This window comes from Hyla sarda, chromosome 1 (genome assembly GCF_029499605.1).
Source record: "Hyla sarda isolate aHylSar1 chromosome 1, aHylSar1.hap1, whole genome shotgun sequence".
Taxonomy (NCBI): Eukaryota; Metazoa; Chordata; class Amphibia; order Anura; family Hylidae; genus Hyla; species Hyla sarda.
This window is the reverse complement of record NC_079189.1, coordinates 19,816,500-19,844,096: the sequence shown is the minus strand read 5'-3', so window position 1 is coordinate 19,844,096 and position 27,597 is coordinate 19,816,500. Positions and strand designations below refer to the sequence as shown.

The 27,597-nt window shown below is 42.7% G+C and overlaps 1 protein-coding gene across 7 annotated transcripts in view; it reads left to right on the top strand.

Annotated features, from left to right (window-relative positions):
* Positions 1 to 1,367: 1,367 nt before the first annotated feature.
* LOC130319686 (vomeronasal type-2 receptor 26-like) overlaps positions 1,368 to 27,597 on the top strand; it is a 123,816-nt gene continuing 97,586 nt past the window's right edge. For 3 of the 7 annotated variants that reach the window (XM_056553001.1, XM_056553022.1, XM_056552970.1), the window contains exon 1: positions 27,123 to 27,194. The gene's annotated coding sequence lies outside the window, so the exon portion shown is untranslated. Of the gene's footprint in view, positions 1,429 to 27,084; positions 27,195 to 27,597 lie in introns of those variants that run through there. The other 4 variants (XM_056553014.1, XM_056553013.1, XM_056553015.1 and 1 more) reach the window with 4 other exon arrangements.

Sequence of the window (27,597 nt, the reverse complement as noted above, 5' to 3'; positions counted from 1 at the left end):
ACAGGTTTCAAAGTCAATCAGAACAGTCTTATCAGGCACTGGTCGGGTCTTCAAAAAGGGTATTATGTCCGGCATGACTCTTGATACAGCCTGGTGACAGTCCAAATCCACGAACAGTGGGATACCACCCACCATCAACTCACAGGTCCTCACGTCCATCTTTTCTGGCCTCCTCCTAACCAGAGGATAATAAAGTGCGAAGATGCCCTCTTGCTGGGCTTCAGCCAACTTCATCAAGGTGCTCACCATAGCATCCATCTTGGCAACAACTGGTTGTTGTCCATATCGGTTGCTCCTAGCAAAGGCATTTCGAAGTCGAACCTTCTTTGCAAAACAAATAATCCCACATGGCTTACTGTTGTTCGCTCTGCACAGGTGACCCGTCCACCTGTCTCCTCACCTGAGAGAGCGCTCACTCACTGGATCCCTTGCCCCTAGCAACACTTTCCCCACAGGCTCAGTTCTTCTCTTGTACGCCACAGCTGGGCTTGTCCCACTTGCAACATGCATGGTTGGTTGCTCCTGGCAACAAACCGTTCCGAATGCTGGAGCCGGCAGCTCGTGACGTCAGTGCTCGGCCCCCTCAATGCAAGTCTATGGGAGGGGCTGTGATGGCTGCCATGCCCCTCCCATAGACTTGCATTAAGAGGGCAGGCATGACATCATGAGGGGGGAGGGGCTATGACATCACGCTCTCCCGGCGCCGGCTCCAGCATTTGGAACAGTTTGTTCCAAACGCTGAGCAGCGGAGTACCCCTTTAAAGAGCTAAATCTCTATAGTCTGGAGGAAGGTATGGAAGGGGAGACATGATCAAAATCTTTATGCTAAAGGGTTAAATAAGTGTTTTTGACAAGAAAATAAACATGAAAATCAGGAAAGGACAATCTAATATTATCTTCCTGAAAGAGCAGAAGGATCTTGGTACAAAGACGTGGTTGGTAAATCCATAGTAAGTGAATGTAAACCTGGCCGGGATAAACATATATCTATCCTAAGATAAACATAAAGGAGATAATATGAGGACGGAGGAGATGGAGCAGGAGGTGTTGTTGCTGACAATCTTCCATGTTTCTATGGTTACTATTACTATCACATCTACTGGTTATCACAGCTAAGTACGTTCTTCTGACTGTTCCACCATAGAAGAGGTTGTTGTCTCCTCAGAATGAGGACATTGGGGGCAGTGGTGTAGATATAGGGGCCACAGCTGCCTGTAGGGCCCCTCACCACAATAAGGCTGCCCCTCCTCCATGTATGAGCGGAGCGCCCCCCAGAGGAAGGATCAGAACTGCCACATCAGGCTGTGTGTGAGGAGACTAGAGGAGCTCTGGGGATGTCATGTGATCAGTCACATGGGTGGGAGGAGTCTGACTGCTGTGCTGTGCAGTGTGTGAGGAACCTGTATAGGGAAATGTCATCATAAGAAGGTAACATATTATTATACTGTATACTACACACCTCACTATATACTACACACCTCACTGTATACTACACACCTCACTATATACTACACCTCACTGTATACTACACACCTCACTGTATACTACACCTCACTGTATACTACACACCTCACTATATACTACACACCTCACTATATACTACACACCTCACTGTATACTACACACCTCACTATATACTACACCTCACTGTATACTACACACCTCACTGTATACTACACACACCTCACTGTATACTACACACCTCACTATATACTACACACCTGACTGTATACTACACACCTCACTGTATACTACACACCTCACTGTATACTACACACCTCACTGTATACTACACACCTCACTGTATACTACACACCTCACTGTATACTACACACACCTCACTGTATACTACACACCTCACTATATACTACACACCTGACTGTATACTACACACCTCACTGTATACTACACACCTCACTGTATACTACACACCTCACTGTATACTACACACCTCACTGTATACTACACACCTCACTGTATACTACACACCTCACTGTATACTACACACCTCACTATATACTACACACCTGACTGTATACTACACACCTCACTGTATACTACACACCTCACTGTATACTACACACCTCACTATATACTACACACCTGACTGTATACTACACACCTCACTGTATACTACACACCTCACTGTATACTACACACCTCACTGTATACTACACACCTCACTGTATACTACACACCTCACTGTATACTACACACCTGACTGTATACTACACACCTCACTATATACTACACACCTCACTGTATACTACACACCTCACTATATACTACACCTCACTGTATACTACACACCTCACTGTATACTACACACCTCACTGTATACTACACACCTCACTGTATACTACACACCTCACTATATACTACACACCTCACTGTATACTACACACCTCACTGTATACTACACACCTCACTGTATACTACACACCTCACTGTATACTATACACCTCACTATATACTACACACCTCACTGTATACTACACCTCACTGTATACTACACCTCACTGTATACTACACACCTCACTATATACTACACACCTCACTGTATACTACACACCTCACTATATACTACACACCTCACTGTATACTACACACCTCACTGTATACTACACACCTCACTGTATACTACACACCTCACTGTATACTACACCTCACTGTATACTACACACACCTCACTATATACTACTCACCTCACTGTATACTACTCACCTCACACCTCACTGTATACTACACACACCTCACTGTATACTACACACCTCACTGTATACTACACACACCTCACTATATACTACACACCTCACTGTATACTACACACCTCACTATATACTACACACCTCACTGTATACTACACACCTCACTATATACTACACCTCACTGTATACTACACACCTCACTGTATACTACACACCTCACTGTATACTACACACCTCACTGTATACTACACACCTCACTGTATACTACACACCTCACTGTATACTACACACCTCACTGTATACTACACACCTCACTGTATACTACACACCTCACTGTATACTACACCTCACTGTATACTACACACCTCACTGTATACTACACCTCACTGTATACTACACACCTCACTGTATACTACACACCTCACTGTATACTACACACCTCACTATATACTACACACCTCACTATATACTACACACCTCACTATATACTACACACCTCACTATATACTACACACCTCACTATATACTACACACCTCACTGTATACTACACACCTCACTGTATACTACACACCTCACTGTATACTACACACCTCACTGTATACTACACACCTCACTGTATACTACACACCTCACTGTATACTACACACCTCACTGTATACTACACACCTCACTGTATACTACACACACCTCACTGTATACTACACACACCTCACTGTATACTACACACACCTCACTGTATACTACACACACCTCACTGTATACTACACACCTCACTGTATACTACACACCTCACTATATACTACACACCTCACTGTATACTACACCTCACTGTATGCTACACACCTCACTATATACTACACACCTCACTATATACTACACACCTCACTGTATACTACACACCTCACTGTATGCTACACACCTCACTGTATGCTACACCCATCACTGTATACTACACCTCACTGTATACTACTCACCTCACTGTATGCTACACACCTCACTGTATGCTACACACCTCACTGTATGCTACACACCTCACTATATACTACACCTCACTGTATACTACACACCTCACTATATACTACACACCTCACTGTATACTACACACCTCACTATATACTACTCACCTCACTGTATGCTACACACCTCACTATATACTACTCACCTCACTGTATGCTACACACCTCACTGTATGCTACACACCTCACTGTATGCTACACACCTCACTGTATACTACTCACCTCACTGTATGCTACACACCTCACTGTATACTACACCTCACTGTATGCTACACACCTCACTGTATACTACTCACCTCACTGTATGCTACACACCTCACTGTATACTACACCTCACTGTATACTATACACCTCACTGTATACTACTCACCTCACTGTATGCTACACACCTCACTATATACTACACCTCACTGTATACTACACACCTCACTGTATGCTACACACCTCACTATATACTACACACCTCACTGTATACTACACACCTCACTGTATACTACATACCTCCCTGTATACTACACACCTCAATGTGTCAAATAATTTATGTGCTAGGAAGATAAAGTAATAAACATTATCTCTTAAAAATAAAATATGAGGACTGCGGATAAAAATAAATTAAACTAGTGAGATGCTCATAGGCCGACACAATAAATACCTCTATTATTCATTAATATTTGGAAGATAGGAATATAGTTGCACAAATAAGATCTCAACAATAAAATATGTAAAAATAGATATACAGTTTCTTAATTAAAATATAGAAATATAAAATACAATAAAATATGCAGATCAATATGATGTCATTATACCATAATAAGTCACAGTAATACCTAAATCTGCCCACTAGATGGGAGTATACCGCCCTAGTTCACAATGGTATTCCAAACTGACCACAAGATGGCAGCATGTATATCACAGTATATAGCATATATGCAGTTGGTATACATAATAAATGAGTATATTAAATACAAGATATGTTAATACATACAACAGTGATTTTACCGCTTAGGCTGGGTTCACACCACGTTTTCTTAAATACGGTTCCCGTATACGGTTTGGAGGAGGGGGGCGGGGCTTAATCGCGGCGCCCGCACTCAGCCGTATTCGGGAACCGTATTTAATGCAAGTCTAAGAGCCGACCGGAGTGAACCGCAGCCTCCGGTCGGCTTCGTTTTCGGCCGTATGCGGTTTCCCGACCGCAGGCAAAAACGTGGTGTGAACCGTATTTAAGAAAACGTGGTGTGAACCCAGCCTTAGAAATGCTGCTGAACCTGCAGATTAAAAGAAAAAAATCCTTCTAGAGGAGAGGCACAGTCAGGCGGAGGTGTACCTATCTGTCTACGGTATCTTACCAGATAAGAAAACCAGTCATAGTGGCGACTCAAAAGAGCAAAAAGAAAGTAAGGTATAGCCAGGTTGCTGCATGCTGCCGTGACTTTAACATTAACTGAACCTTAAAGGAAAACTGTCATATGTTTTCTCTCACACTATCCACAGGTACTGGTGGATAGTGCGGGTGACGCTGAACATTTTGAGTCCTACCTTGCCTGGATGCGCTGCGCCGTTCGCCCATTATAGCAGTTTTTCTGTATATGTAAATTAGCTGCTAACTGGCATGGGCGTGGTTACTGCCTTCAACTGGCACTGTGACGTAACCGCGGCCCAGCCTGCAGCACCGCCCGGCTAATGAATATTCATATAATGTCTTACACTCTCCCTCTCATCCCGGCCGATACTGCGCATGCGCGGGATTTCCTATTATACCCGGAAGCGGTCTTCAGCGCTACTTCATTAGTCCGGAGCCGCGCTGGAGTAAATCCCGCACATGCGCAGTATCGGCCGGTATGAGAAGGAGAGTGTCTAAGACATTATATGAATATTCATTAGCCGGGCGGTGCTGCGGGCCGGGGCGGCGGTTATGTCAAAGTGCCAGATGAAGGCAGTGACGCCGCCTGTGCCAGTTAGCAGCTAATTTAAATATACAGAAAAACTGCTATAACGGGCGAACGGCGCAGCGCATCCAGGCAAGGTAGGACTCAAAATGTTCAGCATCTCCCGCACTATCCACCGGTACCTGTGGATAGTGCGGGAGAAAACATATGACAGTTTTCCTTTAAAACCACTTTAAAACTAATTGAACACATTCCTAGGTGACCCTAGCAGTGTTATACAGGGCTTAGGAAGTGTTATACACGTGTTTCAGGCTTATTTTATTGCTGACTTGCAAGGAACTTGTTAGTTGCAAACCAAAAAATTTCCAAAATCTGACACAGGAGTTTATAATACCTCACTGCTCCGTACATGATTCATTTTAACAAACATGAGTTTTTCCACTTGGCTGGCAGACAATCTTATTCTCTTAGGGGTGACAATGCTGCCCCTGCACCAGAAGCTCTTTATGATGCTACACTGGAGAGGGGATAAAGTACATTTTAGACAGTGTTATACATGTGTTTTGAGGCTTATTTCATTGCCAGTTTATGAAGAACCTGTTCAGCTGCTTTATGCTCCACAGGAAGTTCTTTTCTTTTTGAATTTCCTTTCTGTCTGACCACAGTGCTCCCTGCTGACACCTCTGTCCATGTCAGGAACTGTCTAGAGCAGGATAAGTTTGCTATGGGGATTTGCTCCTTCTCTAAACAGTTCCTAAAATGGACAGAGGTGTCAGCAGAGAGCGCTGTGGTCAGACAGAAAAGAAATTTAAAAAAGAAAATAACTTCCTCAGGAGCATACAGCAGCTGACATGTACTGGAAGGATTACGATTTTTAACCCCTTAATGACCACGTATGTAATTGTACATCCTGGGGCGGAGGTACTTAGCGCACCAGGATGTACATTTACGTCCTGTGTATGACCACGAGCATCGGATTGGTGTTCGCGTCATACACTGCAGGTCCTGGCTGCTATCAGCAGCCAGGGACCCGCCGGTAATGGCCGACATCTGTCCGCCATTAACCCCTCAGATGCCGTGATCAATACAGATCACGGCATCTGCTGCAATGCGCATGTTAAAATAGATGATTGGATCAGTTAAATTGGATGATCGGATCGGTGCACTGCCCCGGGGATCCAATCATCTGTAATGGCAGCCTGAGGTTCCCTCACCTGCCTCCGGCCGCCTCCTCGGGTCTTTTGACAGAATCATGAATAACTTAAAGGGGTATTCTAGGCAAAACCTTTTTTTATATACATCAACTGGCTCCGGAGAGTTAAACAGATTTGTAAATTACTTCTATTAAAAAATCTTAATCCTTCCAATAGTTATTAGCATCTGAAGTTTTCTGTCTAACTGCTCAATGATGATGTCACGACCCGGGAGCTGTGCATGATGGGAGAATATCCCCATAGGAACTGGATAGCTCCCGGACCGTGAGTCATCAGAGACCAGTTAGACAGAAAATAACAACTCAACTTCAGAAGCTAATAACTATTGGAAGGATTAAGATTTTTTAATAGAAGTCATCTACAAATCTAAGTCAAATTTATAGCTTTTACCTCAAGCACCTCACCATCTAGGGTGCATTATGATATGTGTGGATTATTAAATAAAAAACAGCATCACTAGTACAAAAATGTAATTGTATATAATTCAATAAAATATAATAAAATAAAATATACTACACATGTACAGGCACTAGTACATACCCCACCGGGCCCTAGTGGGGTAATAATACAGGATGGATGACTAAAATATAATAAGTGTGTACAGTCCCATAATCCGGCACCTGGTTTGTTAGTCCCGTTACAGAGCAGATGGTTAAAATGCACTTGATAAATATTGCAGAATCAGACTCCAGATAGTCAATAGATTAGATGATAAAGATAATGGAGGAACATTAATAGTTGTATTTCTCACCGCCTGTAGCCGCCTGGTTCTCACTGGAGTGGACCTATGGAATGCGGCTGTAGAAAGCTCTCCCGTGTAGCCGCAAGATGGTAAGTGGCAATCTCACGCTAGATTAGCAACCCCGATGGCAGTGGGGAGCGACGCGATGGTCAAAGCCGTTCCTGGCAGCCGCTCTTCCATGGATAGTTGGATGGTGACAACGCCAACACTCTGGCAGGAGTGTCAGCACACACGGGAGCGGCGTCCCACGTGGGGAACTGGAGGTGGGATGCCGACAAACAAAGCGGGAGGCTGGAGCTTGGATCGACTCCTCAAGTGAAGCGGGAGGCTGGAGACTAGGTTAACTCCTCAGGTGCCGGGGTTAAGTGCGGACACTGGTAATTGAATGCGTACCAGTAAATGGTGGTAAGCATTCAATTATGCATTCAATTACCAGTGTCCGCACTTAACCCCGGCACCTGAGGAGTTAACCTAGTCTCCAGCCTACCGCTTCACTTGAGGAGTCGATCCAAGCTCCAGCCTCCCGCTTTGTTTGTCGGCATCCCACCTCCAGTTCCCCACGTGGGACGCCGCTCCCGTGTGTGCTGACACTCCTGCCAGAGTGTCGGCGTTGTCACCATCCAACTATCCATGGAAGAGCGGCTGCCAGGAACGGCTTTGACCATCGCGTCGCTCCCCACTGCCATCGGGGTTGCTAATCTAGCGTGAGATTGCCACTTACCATCTTGCGGCTACACGGGAGAGCTTTCTAAAGCCGCATTCCATAGGTCCACGCCAGTGAGAACCAGGTGGCTACAGTCGGTGAGAAATACAACTATTAATGTTCCTCCATTATCTTTATCATCTAATCTATTGACTATCTGGTGTCTGATTCTGCAATATTTATCAAGTGCATTTTAACCATCTGTTCTGTAACGGGACTAACAAACCAGGTGCCGGATTATTGGACTGTACACGCTTATTATATTTTAGTCATCCATCCAGTATTATTACCCCACTAGGGCCCGGTGGGGTATGTACTAGTGCCTGTACATGTGTAGTATATTTTATTTTATTATATTTTAGTGAATTATATACAATTAAATTTTTGTACTAGTGATACTGTTTTTTATTTATTAATCCACACATATCATAATTCACCCTAGATGGTGAGGTGCTTGAGGTAAAAGCTATAAATTTAACTTCTATTTTCTCTCTGACGCCGGTGGGGACCGGTCATAGCTTTAACTACCTCGCACCTTTTGTTGTGAGCTGCACCTTATTTGTAATTTACAAATCTGTTTAACTTTCCGGAGCCAGTTGATATATAAAAAAAAGTTTTGGCCTGGAATACCCCTTTAAGGTCTTTACTGCGGAAGATGTAGAATTAAAAGCAGCCGAACAACTCTTACCTCATAATCCATCTATTCCTAAATGGTATATACTTCCAAAACTACATAAACCACAAAGAAAACCTCCAGGCCGCCCTATTGTAGCAGGGATAAGATCTCCAACAGCCTTCCTGTCCAGCTACATAGATTGGCTGATTTCACCACTACTCAGTTGCATTCCAACATACCTTGTTGACACAGGAGATTTGATTATGTTTTTGGAACATTAGCAGGACACACATACCGTGGTCTCCATTGATGTCGAGAGCCTGTACACCCGCATCCCCCAGGATGCGGGTGTACAGGCGATTGAGGAATTTCTGGAGAGCACAGAAAAATCCAAGGAATTTGTTAAATTTATTACTGATTCTAAAGCCTTCATCTTACAGAACAATTGTTTTTAATTTAATTTCCAGTGGTATAGGCAGCGACATGGTACAGCCATGGGCTTGCCTATATCTTGTGCATTCGCAAATATTTATTTAGCGATTTTTGAAAAAAGATACATTTTCTCGACATCTTATCCTTACAACAGGTACATTAAAGCCTTCCTCTGTTTCGTAGATGATGTATTTGTGATATGGGATGGGGAGAAGAAAGAATTTATGAATTTTGAAGAACATCTTAACATCATAAGTACAATGAATATGTCCTAACATAACATCATAACATCTGGTTATAGGAAGCCATTAGCGAAAAAACGCGTTACTTCACTACACATCCTCTCACCCAGTTCACACTAAAAACGCGGTCCCTCTGGGACAATTTATGCAGCTTAAAAGAATGAACAACGACCCTGAAAAGTATATACAACAAGCATCTGACTTAGAAAACAGATTTATACAACGAGGATACCCGGTGACAGTTGTAAAGCAAGCCCAATTAAAAGTAAAAGACATACCTAGGAATGAGTTGCTAAGTAAAAAGAAAAGGAAAGGTAACACCAATAGATTTACCTTTGCGTTTAAAAACACCCCAATGAACAATTGTATCAAGAGAGCCATAAATAAACACTGGTATATGTTGCAAAAAGATTCAGACTTAAGAGATGTTGCCAGGGACAACCCCATAGTGACATATTTTTCCTATAACACCATTGCCGATTACTTGAACAAACGAAAAAGAAAAAAAAAATCACATAACTGGTTAACTGATAGCCGCCCAATAGGAAATTATAGATGTGGCACGTGTTCCTTTTGCAAGTATAATGGCAAACAGAAAACTGAACAATTGAGTGGAATTGATATAGAGCTTAAAGGGGTTATCCAGGAAAAAAAAATTTTTTATATATCAACTGGCTCCAGAAAGTTAAACAGATTTGTAAATTACTTCTATTAAAAAATCTTAATCCTCTCAGTACTTATGAACTTCTGAAGTTAAGGTTGTTCTTTACTGTCTAAGTGCTCTCTGAGGATATGTGTCTCGGGAACAGCCCAGTTTAGAAGCAAATCCCCATAGCAAACCTCTTCTAAACTGGGCGGTTCCCGAGACACGTGCCATCAGAGAGCACGTAGACAGAAAAGGACAACCTTAACTTCAGAAGCTCATAAGTACTGAAAGGATTAATATTTTTTAATAGAAGTAATTTACAAATCTGTTTATATTTCTGGAGCCAGTTGATATATCTAAAAAAGTTTTTTCCTGGATAACCCCTTTTAAGCAATTTTTTACATGCAGAACCTCTTATGTGGTCTATTGCCTCAAATGCACTTGCGTTTTTTTCTATATAGGGAGGACAATACGGCCCTTATTTCATAGGGTTAGAGAGCATATGAGATCCCTAAAGAAGGGGATAGGAGCTCCGCGCCTTGTCTCCCATATGGCAGAAACCCATAGCAACAACCCAGAAGCCTTACAATTTTTTGCAATTGAAAGAGTCGAAATCCCTGAAAGAGGTTATATTAAGAACAAGACTTATTGAAAAAGGAAGCTCTTTGGATTCTTCGTACCGAAGCTACAGGCCCACTTGGCCTAAACGATAAGTTTGAAGCTAGCGCTTTGTTATAAGTAAAATTTTCAGTATTAGTAGCGCTACTTTAAGGGATCGAATGGATCCGGTAACAAAGAGCTTCCTTTTCCTTGAAAAGTATATGAAAGATCACTTGCTGGACGAAAAGGCTAGTTAAGTGTTATACATTGATGTATTGTTTTGCACAGTCACTTTGGTTAATAGAGGGTTAAGTTTAACCTGTGTATCCCTCACCTGTTATTTAACACTCCCCTTCCTTTACGTCATCATACACCGGCCTGACGAAGCGCTTTGGCGCACAAACGGCCTGCTGCGGGTGTCACTCCCGCAACCCGCTCCGCCCCTCATCCGGAGGACGTGAGCGGGTGCAGGACGTGCACCCCGGGTGCTGGGGACCCCGATCCCTGGCGTCAATGTTGGGATCGGGGCCCCAGGAGCAGTGGCGGCTGCGACGACGAGGGACTGATGTGATGCGGCTGGATCATTGGAGGTGAGTGACAGCTTCCTGCTGTTGCTTAGCAACAGCTCCCAGCATGCAAAAAGGGCATGCTGGGAGCTGTAGTTATGCAACAGCAGGAGGCAGACCACCACAACTCCCAGCATGCCCTTATGGGCATGCTGGGACTTATAGTTTTGCAACAGCTGGAGGCACATTTTTTCTATGGAAAAGTGTACCTTCAGCTGTTGTTTAACTACAACTCCCAGCTTGCACAAACAGCTAAAGTGCATGCTGGGAGTTGTAGTAGTGCATCTGCTGGTTGCATAACTACAACTCCCAGCATGCCCGTTGGCTGTCGGTGACTGCTGGGAGTTGTAGTTTTGCAACAGCTGAAGGCACACTGAGTTATGTAGCAAACCAGTGTGTCTCCAGCTGTTGCATAACTACAATCTCCAGCATCCCCAGCCAAAGTAGTATGCCTCGAGCTGTTGCATAACTACAAGACCTTCCGCTGTCCGTACATGCTGGGGGTTGTAGCTTTTGCAACAGCTGAAGGCACACTGGTTGCAAAACACTGAGTTTGTTACCAAACTCGGTGTTTCACAACTAGTGTGCCTCCAGCTGTTGCAAAACTACAACTCCCAGCATGCACTGATAGACTGTACATGCTGGCAGTTGTAGTTTTGCAACAGCTGGATGTTTCTCCCCCCCCCCCCCCAATGTGAATGTACAGGGTACACTCACATGGGCGGAGGATTACAGTAAGTATCCGGCTGCAAGTTTGAGCTGCGGCAAATTTTCTGTCGCAGCTCAAACTGCCAGCGAGAAACTACTGTGAACCCCCCGCCCATGCGACTGTACCCTAAAAACACTAGACTAAGACAAAATAAAATAAAAAGTAAAAAACACTACATATACACATACCCCCTCCCCTCCCCAATAAAAATGAAAAACATCTGGTACGCCACTGTTTCCAAAACGGAGCCTCCAGCGGTTGCAAAACTACAACTCCCAGCATGCACTGATAGACCGTACATGCTGGGAGTTGTAGTTTTGCAACAGCTGGATGTCCGTCCGTCCACCCCCCCCCCCCCCCCCAATGTGAACGTACAGGGTACACTCACATGGGCGGAGGATTACAGTAAGTATCCGGCTGCAAGTTTGAGCTGCGGCAAATTTTCTGCCGCAGCTCAAACTGCCAGAGAGAAATTACTGTGAACCCCTGCCCGTGCGACTGTACCCTAAAAACACTACACTACATTAACACAAAATAAAAAGTAAAAAACACTACATATACACATACCCCTACACAGCCCCCCTCCCCAATAAAAATGAAAAACGTCTGGTACGCCACTGTTTCCAAAACGGAGCCTCCAGCTGTTGCAAAACAACTACTCCCAGTATTGCCAGATAGCCACTGAATGACTAGGCATGCTGGGAGTTTTACAACAGCTGTAGGCACCCTGTTTGGGAATCACTGGCGTAGAATACCCCTATGTCCACCCCTATGCAAGTTACATATGCAAAAGTTGTGAAACCCCTGTGGGGTATTAAGGTTCACTTTACCCCTTGTTACGTTCCCCAAGGGGTCTAGTTTCCAAAATGGTATGCCATGTGGGGTTTTTTGCTGTCCTGGCACCATAGGGGCTTCCTAAATGCGGCATGCGCACAGAGCAAAATTTCCTTCAAAAAAGCCAAATGTGACTCCTTCTCTTCTGAGACCTGTAGTGCGCCAGCAGAGCACTTTTCACCCCCATATGGGGTGTTTTCTGAATTGGGAGAAATTGGGCTTCAAATTTTGGGGGATATTTTCTTCTATTACCCTTTTTAAAAATGTTAAACTTTTGGGAAACCAAGCATTTTAGGGAAAAATTTTTTTTTTTTTTTTTTTACATATGCAAAAGTCGTGAATCACCTGTGGGGTATTAAGGCTCACTTTACCCCTTGTTATGTTCCCCGAGGGGTCTAGTTTCCAAAATGGTATGCCATGTGTTTTTTTTTTGCTGTTCTGGCACCCCAAAAACCATTTGTCGCTCCTTCCCTTCTGAGCCCTCTACTGCGTCCGCCGAACAATTAACATAGACATATGAGGTATGTCCTTACTCGAGAAAAATTGGGTTTCAAATACAAGTAAACATTTTCTCCTTTTTACCCCTTGAAAAAATTTAAAAATTGGTTCTACAAAAACATGCGAGTGTAAAAAATGAAGATTGTAAATTTTCTCCTTCACTTTGCTGCTATTCCTGTGAAACACCTAAAGGGTTAAAACACTGACTGAATGTCATTTTGAATACTTTGGGGGGGGGTGCAGTTTTTATAATGGGGTCTTTTATGGGGTATTTCTAATATGAAGACCCTTCAAATCCACTTCAAACCTGAACTGGTCCCTGAAAAAAAGCGAGTTTCAAAATTTTGTGAAAAATTGGAAAATTGCTGCTGAACTTTGAAGCCCTCTGATGTCTTCCAAAAGTAAAAACACGTCAATTTTATGATGCAAACATAAAGTAGACATATTGTATATGTGCATAAAATTTTTTTTGGGGGAATATCCATTTTCCTTACAAGCAGAGAGCTTCAAAGTTAGAAAAATGCAAAATTTTCACATTTTTCATAAAATTTTGGGATTTTTCACCAAGAAAGGATGCAAGTTACCACAAAATTTTACCACTATGTTAAAGTAAAATATGTCACGAAAAAACTATCTCGGAATCAGAATGATAACTAAAAGCATTCCAGAGTCCTTAAGGTGAAAAAGGGCTCAGTCCTTAAGGGGTAAAACGGCTCAATATACAGAAAAATGAAAAAGTTATAGGTGGTTAAAATAGGGTGATTTTATATTACTTATTTTGTACAAAAAGTTTGATATTTCTTTAAGCGGTACAAAAATAGAAAAGTATCTAGCCATGGGTATAATTTTTTTTCCCCAACCCACTACCAGCTAGGATGCCTCCCCCCACTTCTTCCACTCAATTTCTATTTTCCGTCCCATCTTTTTTCCACGGTAATAGCCTCAAATCTTCTCATTTGTTCTATTTCCTTCGGCCACTCAACACAAAATGGACCCTCAGGTGCGAACCATCTCCTCAGAATCATTATTCTAGTCATTCTAAAGACCTTGATTATAACACTATTCTTCTCCTGCTCCCTTATTCCTATCCCTAAAATGGCAGTTTTAATATCAAACATTATCTTTATTCCCAATTTCACCTCTATTTTATATACCTCCATCCAAAACGAGCACAGTTTTGGGCATACCCACACCATATGTGACAAGTCTGCTCCTTCCATGTCACACTTTGGGCACTTTGAATCCACTCTTTTTCCTAACCTATGTAGGAACCCCGGTGTATACGGAATCCTATGTATCAATTTTATCATTGAAATTTTATGATTCATATTAAGGGATGATTGTGCGATATTAGAAAACACTTCCCTCCATTCTTCCCCATCTATCTGACCCTACTCTTGCTTCCATTTATCCCTACTTTTTGGAGGCGATTTTTCCAGGGAAAATCTAACCAATATACAATACCCAGAACCTTTATAGAAGAGGACCGAAGCCCGAATATATAATCCATTAACTCATGTCTATTTATTACCCATCTGGGATTATTTTTCTCCTTTTCAAATGCGCTTCTAATTTGTAAGTACAAAACATTATTATTCTGATTTATATTAAATTCGCATTTAAGTGTTCTCCACTCTTTTATACTAAATCTTTAACTCTAATTACCTCTAAATAACTCTTTAACTCTAATTACTAATTATCTTTCAATTTCAACATTTCTGGAAAATATCCATTACCCCACAATAGTGTATAGTACACACTCCCCTTAATACCCAGTAATCGTCTCGTGAATCTCCATACTTTGTTAAACATATTACAGGTGGGAATTCTTCCCCAGTCAGTGTGCATATATCTTCCACTTTCAATTAATTCTACTGTGCTACCTCCCTTGCTTCCCAATTTAGAGAAAAAAAACTTTTAATACATCATCTTCCTTAATGAAATATTCGATTTGTGCCGCTATATAATACAATTGCATATTTGGTATACCAAAGCCTCCACTAATCAAGGGAGGACTCAAAAATGTGTGTTTTATATGTGTCTGTTTCCCCTCCCATAAAAAAACATTGATCTCACTCTGTATTTTATTAAAGTGATGTTCCCCTAACTATTTAGGTGCTGCTCTTACCACATGCAAGACCATGGGAAAAATAATAATTTTTATCAGAATAATCCTTTCAGCCATATTCATGCGCAGTTTTTTCCATATTTGGATTTTATTTCTTACTTTCTGTCTCAATGGAACAATATTCAGCTGAACAAAATCTTCTATATTTCTAGATATTTTAATTCCTAAATAGTCTAGGGCCTCATTTTCTTGCAGCACATGTATCTCTCCCTGGCAGCCCTGGCTCTCTCCTGACAACATTAGTAGCCCGATTTCTTCCAGTTAATCTGAAAGCCAGAATATTTACCAAAATCCTTAATCAATTCAATAATACTTAATCATTTTCTTTTAGGGTCTGTTACAAATAGTACCACGTCATCCGAATAAAGCAGTAATTTCTCCTCCTCTCCCTCAACACCAAACCCATCAAACAGCCTGGAGCCCCTAATCAGCTGTGCCAGTGGTTCAATGAAGAGGGAGAAGAGGAGCGGCGTCAGGGGGCAGCCCTGCCTAGTTGCCTAGTTCCTCTCTGTAGCCACACCGCCTCCTGAGATAATATTATTAATATTAATTTTGGCTTTAGGGGATTTATATAAGGCCCTCAACCCTTGTAAGAAATATTCTGCAAGATTCATGTGTTCCACTATCTTGAAGAGGAAGCCCAACTCCACCCCGTCAAACGCCTTTTGAGCGTCAAGGGACAGGATGGAGCAGGGACTCTTCTAATGTTATTATAAATGTTTCTGCCCTGCATGAATCCTTTTTGTTCCTTCCCTATTAACTTATCAATCACTTGTTGCAAGCGCCTGGTCCATATTTTAGCTAATATTTTCTGGTCTGTATTTAGGAGCGATATTAGCCTAAAATCATCCATTACACCACTTTCCCTACTTTTATTAGGAATTAATACAATAATGGCTTCAGCCATAGTTGGGGATAACTCCCCCCTACTCAAGGATTCATTATAAACCTCTAAAAGGTATGGCAACAGCGGATCACTAAAACTTTTGTAAACTTCAAAGACCAGACCGTCCGACCCCGGGGCAGAATTATGTGAAAAGGATTTCAGAGCAAATTCCAATTCTGCTATGCTAATATTTTCCCTTATCTTATTCTTTTCTTCCTCATTAAAGGGGTTATCCAGGAAAAAACTTTTTTTTATATATATCAACTGGCTCCAGAAAGTTAAACAGATTTGTAAATTACTTATATTAAAAAATCTTAATCCTTTTAGTACTTATGAGCTTCTGAAGTTAAGGTTGTTCTTTTCTGTCTATGTGCTCTATGATGACACATGTCTTGGGAACCGCCCAGTTTAGAAGCAAATCCCCATAGCAAACCTCTTCTAAACTGGACAGTTCCCGAGGCATGTGTCATCAGAGAGCACTTAGACAGAAAAGAACAATCTTAACTTCAGAAGCTCATAAGTACTGAAAGGATTAAGATTTTTTAATAGAAGTAATTTACAAATCTGTTTAACTTTCTGGAGCCAGTTGATATATAAAAAAAGTTTTTTCCTGGATAACCCCCTTTTAATATTAGAAAGCCCAATCTCATCCAAAAATGTATCAATTTCCCCATCTGTCACATAACTTTCCCTAGAGTATAAATCCTGGTAAAATTGAATTGATACATTTGTTATTTCCTCCTGTTTCGTACATTCCCTTCCTTCTTTGTCTTTTATCCCTACAATTGTTTTTTTTCCCTTTCTGGTTAATAATCCCCATAAGTGTCTTATTTGGTTTACCTGTTTCAACATATTGGGGGAGATTTATCAAAACCTGTGTAGAGGAAAAGTTGCTGAGTTGCCCATAGCAACCAATCAGGTCGCTTCTTTCATTTTGCAGAGGCCTTTTCAAAAATGAAAGAAGCAATCTGATTGGTTGCTATGGGCAACTCAGCAACTTTTTTCTGCACAGGTTTTGATAAATCTCCCCCATTGTCTTTGTTTCCTAAAGAAGATAGTATGTTGGGCCTTTTCTAAGACAATTTAACTATACATATCTTGCGCCTGTTTCACTTGACCCCAATTCTCATCAGTAGGGTTGTTCTCATATACACTTTCAGCTACAGCTATTTTTCCCATTATAACCTTATCCTTCTCCTTACATTTCCTTTTAAACCTAGTGATATTTCTAATAAGTAGCCCCCTCAGAAAAGCTTTTAATGTATCCCAAACTACTAGGATATCTGCTGTCCGTTTATTTATTTCTCAGTGCTTACCCCCTTTGTTACATCCTCAATTTTTAACCAGTGGGGATTTATATACATACTCCTTATTGCTTCTTGTTTCTTAATCTCCTTTTTTATACAACAAACTAACATTGCATGGTCCAATATACACTTGGGTTTGTACGCCATTTTATGAGTAAAAATTATTCCTACGCTATTAACCAAAAAGTGATTGATTCTAGAAGCTGTTTTGTGAGTGGCATTATAACACGAGAATTTCCTCTATTACGGGTATAAACTTCGCCACGCATCCTCCCACCCCACCTCTTGACACCAATTATACAAAAGAGTATTACTAATTCAGATTTCTACCCTGCCAATCCATCTCCTTATTCATGACACAATTCATGTCACCCATTACAACCTAGGTCAATAAACTCCTTATCCTTTTGAAAATCCATTAACACTTGAAGCACTTCAGTTGAAAAGGGAGGAGGAATTTATGTAAATGCTAAAATAGATAACCTGCCCTCCCATTTAACATAAAGAAATACAAATCTACCTCTATAATCAATTTGGGAGTTTAACACTTGCATATTTAATGCCCTATGGATTAAAACTGACACCCCAGATGAGTATTCTGAGAAGGTAGAGTGGAAAACTTCTTTTGCCTATCCCTTACCCAGAATAGTCAGCGAATCCTTAGTTAGGTGGGTCTCTAGAAGGCATACAATTGCAGGAAGATGTCTATTTATTATTATTATTTTTTTTTATAACAATAAGTGTTTATTGATTTTTAACAGATGTACAATAAGTATCAAAGTACTAACATACATGCGATATCAAATGAAGACATGAACAAAATGGCATACGACCTACAGGACGTAACAATCGTCGTAAAAGTACAGTCATCCAATTAGCGAGTCGCCGTACATGGCCATTATCTCATGTGTATTCAGTAGTATAGACATACAGTCATACTAAATCTATGAGACACGAGGCAGCATGGGGACATCAAGGACAACTGACATAGCACTTGAAGGGTCGCTTCAATAACAGGTAAGTAAAGAACGAAAAGAGAAGGGGAAGTTGTGTTAGAGCAACGAGAGAGAAGGAAAGGAAGGGGGGATAGAATAGACAAGTGAAAAGGACAGGCGAGATTAAAGACATACCTTGTGTGGCGAGTAGACACCGGATCTCCGCTACAGCCAGGCGAGCGACGTATGACCTAAGTGACAGTCAAGGGCCACGGTGTACCTGTCGTGAATATGTCTAATGGGGGAAGCTATCGGCTATCAATTGGATAGGTGAACCTCCTCATATAGCCTAGAGGACGTGAATTGTGTCCAGGGATGCCAGATCTTGTGGTATGTGTCTATTTGGCGAAGGGATTCTGCCCTCAACTCCAACATCCTATGTAGATAGGATATCTCCTGAAACCAATTAGATATGGTAGGAGGAGTTTTGGATCTCCACAGTCTCGGTATTATTGTCCTAGCCGCCAGGAGAAGAAATGAAATCAGTTTTAAGGTGTGTTTCGGGATACCACATGGGAGGATGTTCAGTAGGAGAATTTCGGGTGTATTCTGCAGTTTATAAGTTGTGAGGTGTGCAACAACCCTTAGAACTCCGGCCCAGAATGATGTAATTGGGGGGCAGCCGAGCCAGATATGGAGAATAGTGCCTCCAGCCGCACCACATCTCCAGCAAGCATCAGAGACTTCTGGATAAAATTTGGCCAACAAAGCAGGTACTCTGTACCATCTGGTGAGAAGCTTGTAATTAGTCTTTTGCGCCCTGCAGGAGATGGATGTGCGGTGGCATAGAGAGAGAGCTTTGTTCCAATCGCCGTCGTTGATCGGGCGGCCAATGTCCCTCTCCCATCCAGCTCGATAAGCAGGTGGGGAGATAGAGGATGCAGCTAAAACGATGGGATAGAGGACACTGATCGGTCGATGCAACGTAGAGGGGGAGACACACAATGACTCGAATTGAGTGAGGGAGCGGTGAAGGTGTAAACGATTCCTAGCTGATAGATAAAAGTGTCTTAATTGAGCATATTGAAGTGTGTGAGCGGCCGTTGGAGGTGCACCGTCCAGGAGGTCCTGTAGGGGTCTGAGAGATGTGGTAGTCAGGAGAGTGAGAAGGGTAGCTCCGTCCTGGCGATGTAAGGTAAGTAAAGAGCGGGCGTTAGCTGCTGGCGGGAAGTCTGGATTGTTAAAGATGGGTGTCAGTGGTCCGTCAGAAGAAAAAAGCGATAGTCGGTTCATGTAAGTCAGTTTTGATTTAGCTATGGAATGGAGTATTGGTGGGAGGCCCGCAAGTCTCTGTGAGTTGATAGACAGATGGGGCAGCCAGAGAAGATTATGTGGAGCGATATTAGCCATGAAGCCTTCGAAAAGGACCCATTGTTTGTCTTTGGAATGAAAGAAGCAGTCGATGACTCGGGACAGTATTGAAGCCACATAGTGTGATATGTAATCAGGCAAGGCTAAGCCCCCCTCCGTCTTCCTCCTGACAAGGACGCTGCGCGCCAGTCGTGAATGTTTGTGTGCCCATACAAATCCTGATTGGAGTGCACAGAGTTCTTTAAATAAGGTTTTGGGAATGTGACATGGTATACAGGAAAAGAGGTATAGCAGACGTGGGAGAATATTCATTTTTAAAATATTAATCCTGCCAATCCAAGAGAAATCTTTACTATCCCACTTGGTCAGGTCTGATTTGAATTGCTTCAATAGTGGAGGGAAATTAAGACGGAATGTGTTTAACGGGTCAGTCGGGACCTGTATACCTAAGTACTTGATGGAGGTTGTTTGCCAGCGGAAGGGATAAGACGATTGGAGTTGGCCAAGAAGTGTTTGGTTAATGGATATGTTTAAAGCCTCTCATTTTGTGGGGTTGAGTTTGTAATTACTATATCTCGAAAAGGCATGTTTTGTGGACATTAATGAGGGAAGTGAAATGAGTGGGGAGGTTATAAATAGGAGCAGATCGTCGGCAAATGCTGAACATTTGCAATGGCCCAAAGGAGTGGATAATCCCCTAACATCCGTGTTATTACGTATGGCTGTTAGCAAGTGTTCCATACAGAGAACATAGAGGAGCGGAGACAGGGGACATCCCTGCCTTGTGCCATTGCGAATGCTAAATGGTGCAGATAGCCGGCCATTCACTATAATTTGTGCCTGTGGATTAGAATATAGCGCCATTATACGACCCAACATTGACTTACCCAGCCCTATTTGAGCCAAAGATTCCTCAAAAAATTCCCAGTTCAACCAGTCGAAGGCCTTTTCAGCATCTATTGATAATAAGAGGAGGGGAACACCACTTGCTCGAGCGTGATGAATCACTGAGAATGTGCGAAGGGTGTTGTCTCTGGCCTCTCTACCAGTTATAAAACCAACTTGATCCGGGTGGACTAGGAATGGCATATGTGTGGATAGTCTGTTAGCGATTAACTTAGCAAACAATTTGGCATCTGTATTAATAAGGGATATTGGGCGATAGCTGGAACATTGTAGGGGATCTTTGCCCTCTTTTGGGAGCACTGTAATATAGGCCTTGAGAAAGGAGGGAGGGGGGGGGCGAGACATCCAATATGTCATTGAACGCCTCAAGCAATGGAGCAGACAACTCAGGGGAGAGGGATTTAAAAAATCTAGCTGTATATCCATCCGGGCTCTTGCTGGCAGGCAGGGAAGATATGGCTGCTTCTAGTTCGTCCGAAGAGAAGGGTCTTTCCATTGCCTGAATCGTCATATCTGGAAGTCGAGGGAGAGCAGTATCACTAATGTAATGAGCTAAGGAGGGACCACTATGTGGGCGTGACGCCAACCCTGGTGGTTTTGGCAGATTATGAAGGGACGTGTAGTATTGTCTGAATGATTCGAGGATGGTGGGCGTGAGGGAAAACTCCTCTCCAGATGGGGATTTAATGCTAGAAATAAATAGGGAGGACTTTTTAGCTCTCAGAGCCCGGGCCAGCAGTCAGCCCGACTTATTACCCCATTCATAAAACAGCCGACCGGTTATTTGTTTATAGTGTAGATGTTTAGCGTTCAGTAGAGAGAGGATCTCTGTGCAAACTCGATTCAGGTCCCGGAACACAAGGTCTTGTTGTGATCTCTTGTGTAGTGTTTTGAGAGAGTGTAGTTGCTGCAGCAGCGTTTGGAGTTTGGCCGACACTTCCCTCTTGAGTCTCGCCCCATGGCTTATCAATACACCTCTTAGAACACATTTCAGCGCCTCCCATTTAACCATAGAGGAAGACGTATCAGCTATGTGGTCATTTTTGAAGTGCATTATGGTTTCCTTGAGTTCCTGCATGCACATGGTGTCCAGGAGCAAGGATTCATTTAAGCGCCAAGAGGAATGAGGCTTAACCCAAGAGGGGAGTGTGAATGAGCAATTGACAGGTGCATGGTCTGAGAATGTGATGACTTCTATGCGGGAGCTAGTTATCGAGGGAAGAAGATGATGGGAGCAGAAGATGTAATCTATGCGGCTGTACATTTGTTTTGAATGGGAGTAAAAAGAGTAGTCTCTGCCCTGTGGATGGAGGGAGCGCCAGACATCCACCAATTGAAGAGAGTGAAGTTTCCTCCTTAGAGCTCGCAATTTACTGTGTGAGAGGTACGATTTCCCAGAGGACGTGTCAACCTCAGGGAACATGGGCAAGTTTAAGTCTCCACAAAGTAGAATCGGTCCAGTAGCAAAATCAGCTAAGGACTCCAGTGTTCTCAGGAAGAAGGGGACTTGGTTCACATTTGGTGCATAAATGGCAGCAATAGTCACCGCGTGATTTGAAATGGTACAATTAGTAAAAATGTATCTGGCATCAGGGTCTAGTACTGAGGCAGTCATTGCGACTGGCAACGCTTTGTGAAATGCAATAGAGACTCCTTTGGTTCGTGAAACTGGGTTCACACTGTGGAGCCAGGTGGTGTAATATTTATTTTGTAGCTTGGGTACATGTCCTTCTTTGAAATGAGTCTCTTGGAGTGCAAGAATGTGTGTTTTTTGCTTATGCTGTGAGTAGAGAATTTGGGCCCTTTTCTCTGGGGTATTGAAGCCCTTAACATTAAGGGAGGTCAATGTGATATTAGCTGCCATTGTGGCATGTAGTGTTGAGGATCCACTTACCGCCTGGAGTGCAGATCACCGATGTCTCTCGTCCACAAGGTTGTCGTGAATAGCAAGATGATGTCCTAGGGGAGAAAAGAAAAGAAACAGAGGTATGAGCAGAGGAGATAGGGAGAGTAGAGAGCAACCATAAGGGAATGGGTGCGCGGGTACTACAAGGCTGGGCCATATGGGCCAGAAAAGTGATCGGGTCCAGCCCAATCACGCACCTAGGGTGGGTAACATGGAAGAGGCACTGGACGGAGGGTCCAGTAAAAAAAAATGCAAGGAAGGCCTCTAAAAGGGTCAAAAAGAGCCAAAAGCAAGGGCCTAACTGCGAGTGAATGGGTCCCTTCCTACAGTCAGCAGGAGGGAGCTTGTTTAACTAAGGGGTAGTGTACAACTAGCAGCATTAGGCTGCGTGATGGTTACTGAGTGGGAGGCAGTAAGATGCATAGTTAACGAACTCATAGAAAATGTAGGGGAGGGAGGAGGTAGCTAGTGGGTCTTGTGTGTAAGTCATGTCCCCCACTTAGTGTCCAAGTGAAGTGGGAGGTATAGCCACTCCCTTAAGGGGGGAATGTGGGGGGAAGGGTAGAGGGTGAGAGGAAGGGAGGTATACAAACAAGATATATACGTAACACAAGAACAAATTAATCAACAAAATCCTGTTAGATGAAATTAGTTACCCAGGAAGAGGCCACTGGGTCCAGCACCCACACTGATGGCCAAGTTCCTGGGGAACAGGGCATCATAAATTAAGTGAATAGTACATTCAAAGAAGCCAATACTTGTTGAGGCAGGTAAGCGAAAAGAATAATACAAAACCCATCACATCAGGTCTTGCGTTTGGATCTCTGGGGAAGGGGTCCTGGTGTAGGGTCGACTTGTCCTCCAGTCGGGTCACGCTGTCTATTCGGAATAGGGAGTCCAATAGGAGACAGCGGCAGATACTTTTTGTGCCAATCCGGCAGCGGCACATTTGGGAGTCTGAATGTCATTAAGAACTCAGGGAGGTCTTCTGGGCAACGAATAGTAGCAGTCACAGTTCCATGTTTAGCTGTCAGGGAGAATGGAAATCCCCATCTGTAGGTGATCCGGGCATTCTGAAAAAGTTGCAGGAGGGGTTTCAGTGTTGCCCTCAGTCTGAGGGTCCGGAGCGAGAGGTTGGGATAGATTTGAACAGTGGTGCCGTTATATGAAATGTTGGGGAGACGTCTTGCTTTACGCATTATCTCCTCTTTTAGGAGGAAATGATGTACTCTGCAGATATCATCTCTAGGTCTGGAAGGGTCTTGACTTTTAGCCTTCAGGGCTCTATGCACTCTGTCTAGCTCCAGTGGGGAATCTAGGGGCCTTTGCAGAATGGTGTTGAATATTTTTTGGAGGGTACCTGTTATTTCATGCGGAGGAACAGGTTCGGGAAGGCCCTTGAGTCTAATGTTGTTCCTCCTATTGCGGTTGTTAAGGTCGTCTAAGTGTTCGGTAGTAGCTGATTTTTGCAGCTACAGATTTTGAGTAGCTTGTTGCAAGTCTTGGAGTTGAGAGGAGACCGATGTCTGAAAGTCTTCCAATGTTTCAACACGGGTTTGTATGGCAGAGACCGCAGACTTCACCGGTTTGAGATCCTGTCACCAGGCAGATTTTAGGTCAGATGCAAGTGTTAGCATATCAGACTTGGTTGGCAATAAAGCTAACAAGGCTTGTAGTTCCGGGTGATTTTTAAGAGTGGTGGCTGCCATTTCAGGCGACGGTAAAGATGGGCATGCCGGTTGTGGGGCGAGAACAGATGGTGGAGTCGTGGTTCGTTTACCAGGCGTGCGGCATGTTTGGCCGTTAGTTTGGTATGATTTCAGGGTATCATCAGAAGATGAGTGGCCGGGACTGCGGTTAGCAGAGCGGGAGTGCTTCATAGGCGTTTTGAACAGTTTTTTCTTTGCGGGGGGGCTAGCACCCCAATATTCTGGCATGTCGCTTTCAGCGGAAGAGTCAATTGGACCCCCATCAGACTGGGAATTGTCGGAGTCCATGTCAGCTGACCAGTCAGTAACGTCACCAGCAGGTGGACCAGGAACACTTTCAGGAGGTTTGGTATATGTAGACAGACTTGGGTTGGAAGTGAGGGAATTTGGATCAGAATGTGAAGGAAAAGTGGAGTGAGAGGCATTTTCTGTCAGTTGATTCCCTGCAGGGAGCACAGCATGGTTAGTGGAGGATGTGGCTGAAGTCTGAGCAGGCAAACCAGGTAAAGCAGCCCTCTGATGTAACATTTGAGGCAATTTGATGCCAGGGGGGACAGAGAGTGGAGCCTTGACATATTTAGCAGCCTCATCTGGAGTGGGGTACTCGGGTTGTGGGCTCAGGGAAACAGAGTCTGCATAGCTCCCAGTGTGGGGATTCGGCAGTGCGGCCATTGATTTCATTGCAGGAGGCTGCACAGAAGGGGAGAAGGCCGCTGCAGCACGAGGGGGGAGCGCCGCCATTGTTGGTTACCGGTAAGTGGCCTCAGTGGGTGAAGGAGAAAAAAGTTGGCTGACCTTATGTATGCCGGCTTCGGTCCCCAAGTGCTGGGGATCAGCAGCAGTGTGGCACTCCAGAGCCCTGTGTTGTCGCGGTGGGCAGCTGCCGGCAGTCCGTGCGCTCCTGGCTGTGTGAGTGGAGTCGACAGTGTTCCGGCGGTGCAGGGAGAGAAGGCAGCGCTGCAAACTCGGTAAGAGCCGCAGCAGCAGGGACGGGCACTGTAAAAAACTCCTCTATTGTGCGGTGCTTAGCTTCAGAGGTCTTCTTAGAGGGTTTTTTGTATTTTTTCCTGCCTCCCATAGCCCGGAAAAAGCCCCTAAATCACGGCCCTTGCAGGAGCTCTCAACACACGCAGCTCATCTCCAGCGTGCCCAAGCCACGCCCCCGATGTCTATTTATTCTATCGAATATTCTATACAATAAATATTCTTACACAATAAAAATGAAAATCGTCCCTTTTTCCTATTTTACCCCCAAAATGCGTAAAACATTTTTTAATATCATTTTATAAACATATAAGGTATCGCCGCGTGCATAAATGACCAAACTATCAATATATAATGTTAATGATCCAGTACGGTGAACGGCGTAAACGTAAAAAATTTTAAAAAAGTCAAAAAATGCTGCTTTTTTGTCACATTTTATTCCAAAAAAATAAAAAATAAAAAGTGATCTAAAAGTTTTATATATGCACATGTTGTATCGATAAAAAGTACAGATGATGGCGCAAAAAGAAGCCCTTATACCGCTCAATATACAGAAAATATAGGTGGTCAAAATAGGGTGATTTTATATTACTGATTTTGTACAAAAAGTTTGATATATCTTTAAGCGGTACAAAAGTAGAAAAGTATCTAGCCATGGGTATAATTTTAATTGTATTGACCCACAGAATAAAGAACACGTCATTTTTACCATAAAGTGCACAGTGTGAAAATGAAACCCTCCAAAATGTGCAAAATTGTGGTTTTCATTGAAATTCCCTCCCTAAAAAAATAATTATTTGGATTTGCTGTACATTTTTTGGTAAAATGAGAGGTTTCATTGCAAAGTACAATTGGTCACACAAAAAACAGTCCTTAAATGGGTCTGTAGATGGAAATATAAAAGAGTTATGGATTTTAGAAGGCTAGGAGGAAAAAACGAAAACGCAAAAATAAAATTGGCCTGGTCCTTAAGGTTAAAATAGAAGTAATTTATAATTCTGTTTCAATTTCTGGCACCAGTTGATATAAAAAAAATTCCAGCAGAGTTCCCCTTTAAAAAGTTCACTCAACTTTATTTGTAATATTTTAATTTAAAGTTTGATCATATTATTTTAAGGTTACTTTTTATTCATCAAATCAGATAGGAATTGGTTTATTTAAAATGTAAATCCTAGCTGCACTAGTTCAGTGCTCGGTGCTCCCAAGTGGTTGTGACTTTTTTCTTTTGATGTTATGATTTATATCAATGTTCTGTATTTGATTTATTTTAAGGTTAAATTCATTGAATCTGGTTATATAAACCTCTCCCTGCTACAACCTCTGCAGTAGAGCTGCATGAATCCTTGTGTGTCTGTGCTGTTGGTCCTGATACATCTGCTGGGACATCGGAGGGTGCACACTGTATGCATCTTCTCTTGTCTTGTACTAACCATGTTATTATTGTTGTTTGTTCTCTGTGTGACCTTCTGCATCTCTGAGATCCAGGATCCTGCAGCTCAATGTCATCTTACAATAAAGAATTATACATTTGAGTACAAATATTCTCATGAAGGAGATATCATTATCGGAGGGATCTTCACTGTACATTCCTGGGTAAGTCAGTGGAAGCAGAAAGGAAGAACTTTCCGTATAAGGATGTGTACAGGGTAAGTACAAATCAGTATATACATATATATACATATATATAATAAAGAGCAACAGTATAAAAAATAATAATACAAATCACTATTTCTAGTGGACAATCACTCTTCTACACATCTGATAACTATGATCTATGTGTCTTTTATGCTGCTGCTAATATGACTCCAAAAAGGACCTACTGTGTGTCAAGGGTAATTGTCAGGGGGGATGATGAAGCTGTGTGGATAGTAGAGAAACATGTTGGGCTCTGTGTGTTGCTGTTTAGCAAGGTCATATATGGTGGATGCTAATCATGACCCATATTCATGGTTAAACTCTGTATTCTGATGTACCAGTTTGGGTATCATTTTTATTGTTTTTAAAGTTTCTTGTTCATGTACACATTCTCTATGTGCATGGGTTGTTTTT